This window comes from Lotus japonicus, chromosome 1 (genome assembly GCF_012489685.1).
Source record: "Lotus japonicus ecotype B-129 chromosome 1, LjGifu_v1.2".
Lineage (NCBI taxonomy): Eukaryota > Viridiplantae > Streptophyta > Magnoliopsida > Fabales > Fabaceae > Lotus > Lotus japonicus.
This window is the reverse complement of record NC_080041.1, coordinates 70,853,661-70,859,660: the sequence shown is the minus strand read 5'-3', so window position 1 is coordinate 70,859,660 and position 6,000 is coordinate 70,853,661. Positions and strand designations below refer to the sequence as shown.

Below are 6,000 nucleotides of genomic sequence, written 5' to 3'. Positions count from 1 at the left end.
CACTCTCAAGATTTTGGTCCTCCATTTCTAGCCCCTCCATGATTGTTGTTTCCAAGGGGTCCTTAATAGATATTCTAACAAACTCTTCACACACGAGCTCATCCACTACTTCACACCGGAAAACTTCCTCATCTGCTCGGTGTTTCAAAGAGTCAAAGATATTGAAGAGGACCTCCTCTTCACCCACTTTCAATGTTAGAGTTCCCTTAGCCACTTTAATCTCGGCCTCACCAGTGGCTAAGAATGGTCTCCCCAATATGAGAGGGACTTTAGAATCCTCTTCCATGTCTAAAATGACAAAATCCACTGGGAAGACAAACTTATCCACCTTAACCACAACATCTTCAATGATCCCGTAAGGGATTTTTAAGGACCTATCCGCCATTTGCAAAGAAATCATAGTTGGGGTAACCTCTCCTAAGTTCAACCTTTTAAACATACTAAGCGGCATCAAGTTGATACTCGCTCCTAAATCACACAAGGCTTCTACCACAGTTAACCCCTCTATCTCTACCGGAATAGTAAAGCTCCCGGGATCTCTCCTCTTTTTGGGCATCTTTCTTTGCAAAATGGCACTACACTCCTCGGTCATCAAGATAGTTTCATCGACCTCACTCAACTTCCTTCTCTTACTGAGGACATCTTTCATGAACTTAGCATAGATTGGCATTTGCTCCAAGACTTCAGAAAAAGGGATATTAATATGGAGTTTCTTAAAAACCTCCAAGAACTTAGAAAATTGTTTATCCAAATTTTTCTTCACCAAAGCCTTGGGAAATGGAATCTTGCGGAGCTCAGGGATGTGAGTGTTTACAACCCTAGTCCTAGTGGGCTCTCTAGCTCTTTCCTCCACAACACCCTCATCTCTTTCTACCTCAGCTTCCCCATTTTTCTCTCCCTCAACTTTTTTCTCTGGCTCTTGTAACACCCTTCCACTCCTAGTAGAAACAACAGCAGTATTTTCTTGTTCGGTTAAAGTTAAAGTTTCAGAAGAGAACTTACCTTGGTGATTTTCGGACATTTGTTTCGCTAGCTGTCCCAATTGACTCTCCAAGCTTTTTATAGCCATCTCATGGCTCTTGTAATTGCTCGCTGTATGATCAATAAATCCTTCAATCAGCTCTTCAAGACTCTTCTTTCCAACCGTCTTCACAACAATTTGCGGCTGGTCAAGAGGACCTTGTTCTGAGGTTGGAGTTTTTCCTCCTTGAGTCAATGTTCTGACCTTGCTAACATCATCATTGATAGTACACTGATTACTATAATGAGATTCACCACAAAATTTGCACTCCAAACAAGTTACTCTTGCTCCAATTGACTTGGTCTCCTTTATATGCTTTCGGATTTCCGCTACTTCCTCGGAGAGTTGCTTGTTGGAGGCTATGAGCTTGTCATAAGTTTCCACTTCAAAAGAACTTCTTCGGATTTGGCGTTCATTCTCGGAGTTCATGGCTCTCATCGCCATTTTCTCTATCAAATTATACCCCGCTTGTGGGGAAAGAGCATCGAACTCCCCACTTGAAGCCGCATCCAAGCCAAACCGTGATGAATATAGTAACCCATCATAGAACTTCGCCACACATTCCGCTTGGGTGAGATTGTGTTGAGGACATTTCCTCAAAAGCTTCTTCAAGTGCTCCCAAGCCTCATAAAGATTTTCATATGTGGATTGTGCGAAAGTCATGATGTCATTCTTCAATTTCCTCAAGAGGGACCTTGGGAAGAACCTCGTTGTGAATTTTTCTACAAGGTCTTCCCAAGTAGTGAGACTCCCTTGAGGTTGTGAGTTCAGCCAATCCTCTGCTGCGTCCTTCAAAGAGAAGGCAAATAAGCTCAACCGGATTGCTTCCGAAGGAACGTTCATCACCCGATATGTGTTGCAATTACGGATGAACCTTTCCATATGAGCATGAGGATCTTCCGAGGAACCTCCACCATATTGGCTTTGGCTCACCATGTTGATGAATGCTGGTCTCAACTCAAAGCTCCCAACTCCTTCGGGGATGACAATACTTCCGGGATAGTCAAAGCTCATGGACCCCGAAGTTAGTTCCCGAAGAGTTCGGTTGGCATTCTCAACTTCTTGTTCTCGCAAACGGAGGGTGATACCCTCTTGGATCCTTGCCTCAATGTGGGCTTGCATCTCCTCCTCTGTCATGCAGCCACCCATGGTGGTGCCTCTCTTGAGAGCAACCTACGTATGACAATCAAAAGAGAAAGATTAGTAGCACCAATTCTAGACAAGTTAAAGACTTAAAACAAAACCACCAACTTTAAACTTAAACCAAAAATCGCAAAACAATTCCTCGGCAACGGCGCCAAAAACTTGTTGGTTCTTCTGCAAGTGTACAGAATCTACCCGGTTTTAAATTATCGAACCACAGGGAATTAAATTGCAAGTCCAGTTTAAGATTCAAGTTCAAGGTTGAAAAGCAAGTAAAATTCAGTTTTAAAGGTTGTTTGTTTCTTAGGTTTGTAAAAAGACAAGTGCTCAAGGAATAAAGCGATTGAAAAACAGAGATGAAATTGCCTTGGGTTCTTGCTCAACGAATTCAGTTTTAGCAAACCTTCCTATTCAATTAATCCTGAGTCTCTCCTTGACGTTCTAGCCTAGATAGTCATCTATCGATGCCTCGTAAAGAAAACCCTTTCTAATCAAAAGATAGATTCAATTCCTTGATAACCTAAACATTTGTTAGAAGCACTAAGCATGCAATTCAGGCCAACAAACCCCAACCCTTCCTCTATTCCTAGCAGCAAGTATAGAAGAGGTAATCTCACAACAAGTCCCAATTCTATAACAAACTATCGTTATGATTATAGAAAAGTAGAAAGCTAGCATGCATACAAGCTTGAAAGATAAAGCATAGGAGTGAGATTCAAGGGTTTACTCAGAACATCATGAATAGAAAATGTTGAAAAGCTAAAACATTCAAAGTCTTACAAAGAACCCAAAGCAAAAGGGGTTTTTAGCCTAACATGGCTAAGAAATCCATGCTAGAAAATAGAGATAAAACCTGGAACATAAGGTCTAGGGAAAGCTCCTAGAGCTCCAGAACTCAAACTCTCTCTTCTAACTTATGAAAATATGATCAAATGACAAAAGGTCCCAAGAGAAATGTCTAAAAACCAATTTATACGCAAAACAGTCGAGTCTGGGCGCTCAGGCGCCAATAGCATGCAAAAACATGCTCTCTGGACCCTAATTGGCGCCTAGGCGCCAATTCCCAGCGCCTAGGCGCCCAAGCTCGCTTGGAAAAGACTTTTTGGCTTCTGTAACTCCTCTTTTGAGCCCCTTCAAGTCCTTCTTCAATTCCATGCCTCTTGGCCTTCATTCTCCTTCAGTTTCTGATCTGCAACTTAACCAACAAGACAAGGAAAGTTCCACAAGCTCAAAGAGCTTATTAGCACAAGAGGTACCTCAATTAACACAATAAAACCATGCAAGTCCTGAACTTTCTCAAAATGCATGAAAACCCCCTATAAAACTATAAAATTACCTAAACGAAGTAAAGACTCAAAGAAAGATAAAAATGCATGAGAATGCATGAAACACTACATGAGACTTAACAAAAAGACTCAAAACTAACTAAGAAATGACCCTAAAAACACTACTAAACTAGGGTCATCAGGACGCTCACAGTTGAATGATCGAGGTGATCGCTGGCAAGGCGATCGACAGCAAGGAAATCGATATAAGGGGAGTCGTCAGCAGGATGATCTCAGGCGGGACGGTCGTAAACAAACGCCAACGGCCGACAAGAAGGAGACGTTGGTGACAAGAAAGAAGGGAGCTGAAAAAACCTTCAACAAAGATCTTGATCCACCAGTTGGGACGATAAATACAATCGCAGGGGGTTTCGGTGGAGGCGGCGACACACCTTTGGCGAGACGGCGACATGTTACGGCAGTAACATCAGTGCAAGAGTATGCGACCCCATTTGGTTTTCATCACCCAGACATAGTAATATCATCAGCAGACTTCGAGGGGATCAAGACACACAAGGACGATCCTATGATGGTAATGGTAAGGATCAATAACTTTAATGTGCGAAGAGTACTTTTGGACCAGGGATGTTCTGCGGATATTATTTACGGTGATGCGTTCGAGCAGTTGGGATTAACGGATAAGGACCTGATGCTGTATACTGGGACTTTGGTAGGCTTCTTGGGAGAACAGGTCTGGGTGCGTGGCTACTTGGATTTAGACACGGTTTTTGGAATTGACGAGAACGCCAAGCTTTTGCGTGTAAGGTATTTGGTATTGCAGGTTGTGGCATCGTACAATCTCATCTTCGGGCGGAACACGCTAAATCGTATCTACGCAGTAATTTCGACGGCTCACCTAGCGGTGAAGTACCCACTAATCTGTGGTAAGGTGGGGAAAATCGCGGTCGATCAGCGGAGGGCGAGAGAATGCTATAATAATTGCCTTAGTTTGTATGGGAAGAAGAGAGCTAGTGATGGACATAGATGTCACGAGATCGAGATCTTGGAAGGTGGTCAAGGCCAGCAGGGTTTTCAGGGCCGGGGGTGAAGCGGCGCAGGGAGATTGGAGCAGATGGTTGCTTGAAAGAGTGAGAAACTAAGGAGCAACCAAGGTCAGGAAAGGTTAGATTGTAGGACGGGAAGAGATGGGCAGTTCACTGACGCCCAGGAGGAGGAACGCTGGGCGAACATAATCGAGGACTTGGAAATATACAAATTTAGCAGGGGAGTGCTGGCGATTGAGCTCAGGCTCACGGCTAGTCAAGAGAGGCGCCTAGAGAAACTGGTGGAGGACAATTTTGACCTCTTTAATTGGAGTCAGAAAGATGCGGCGCTCTGGGGATTGCCCAGGTTTAGGAAGCCGAATCTTTTAAGCACGAGCCAAGAGAAGAACAGAGGAAAAGGGGTGGTGATGCAAGATGTGGTTCGAATGAATCTAAAACAAGGTGGCGTTGAGCGAAGTGAAGGAGAACATTTGAGCAACCCAGGGGCAAACCGGAGAAGGTGGGAAAACGGGGTCGAGCACACCGCCGCGAGAGCAAGGAAAAGGGAAATGCGGGATATTGGAGGCCAGTAGGATCGGCGATTTTTAAACCTCCAGGGCTAGCTAAGCGCAACAAACAAAGGGGCGAGTTAGATGAAGATCCTCTTCACCACGGGGCGGTTTGGCGAGGTAACTGGCCTCACAAGGGCCAAGAGGGGGAAGCGAGCACATCAGGTCTGAAGGATAGGGTGTTTGGTGTGGTGCTCTGATCAAGGGCCAATGAAGGGAGCAAGGGCGCGACGAGGAAAAGCAGGGATTAGGACAAAAATAAAGATGCACTCTTTTTCTCCACCACGGGAGTTTTTTAATGAGGCATCCCTCAAAATGTAAAAACCTTTTACAAATCAAATCCAAAAGGATATTCTCAGCAATACTCCTAACTCACAAATTGAAATATCACGGTCTCCCGGTGGGAAAAATTCCCTGAAGGTGGCGATCCCAACACGACCTTGATGTCTGGGGATCGCTCCAGAAAGTCCGGCGCGAACCGCTGATCACTCGTTGGCGACGTGTGCTGGTAAGCTTCTTACCCCAAAAGCCTCCCTGAAATATGGGTGAGCATTCAAAACTAGGCTAAGTCTCGGGCAATCCACATGGCCATTGGGACCCCATCCACTGTAAGTCCTCGCCAGGACAAAACTGGCAAGGCCATACCTGATCTTACGGGAAATATGGTATGAACGAAGCCTCAGTTCAAAGCTGAGCGAAAGTCCAAGTTTTCTTTGGCACACATTTAAAATCGCTACACGAAACTCAAACTTAAATCGTAAGACAGGCGCCAAAGAATGAAACGCGGCGGGGCGATGAATAGAAGAAGGCAGAATAAAACTGCAACAAACATTCATTAATAGCTAGCTTGTAGGACAATATTACTTACAAAAGTGGTAAGGGGAAGATAATTACAAGTAGTCAGACTGCATTAATATTTTCTTCTCTCCTTGAGTTTTCAGCAGCCGAAAAGTACTCCG

At 44.4% G+C, this 6,000-nt stretch overlaps 1 non-coding gene across 1 annotated transcript; it reads left to right on the top strand.

Moving 5' to 3' along the window:
* Nucleotides 1-1,595: 1,595 nt before the first annotated feature.
* On the top strand, nucleotides 1,596-1,702 carry LOC130734877 (small nucleolar RNA R71). The gene has a single exon (XR_009018214.1). It is a non-coding gene; the product is annotated as a small nucleolar RNA R71 (small nucleolar RNA).
* The last annotated feature ends 4,298 nt before the right edge of the window (nucleotides 1,703-6,000 follow it).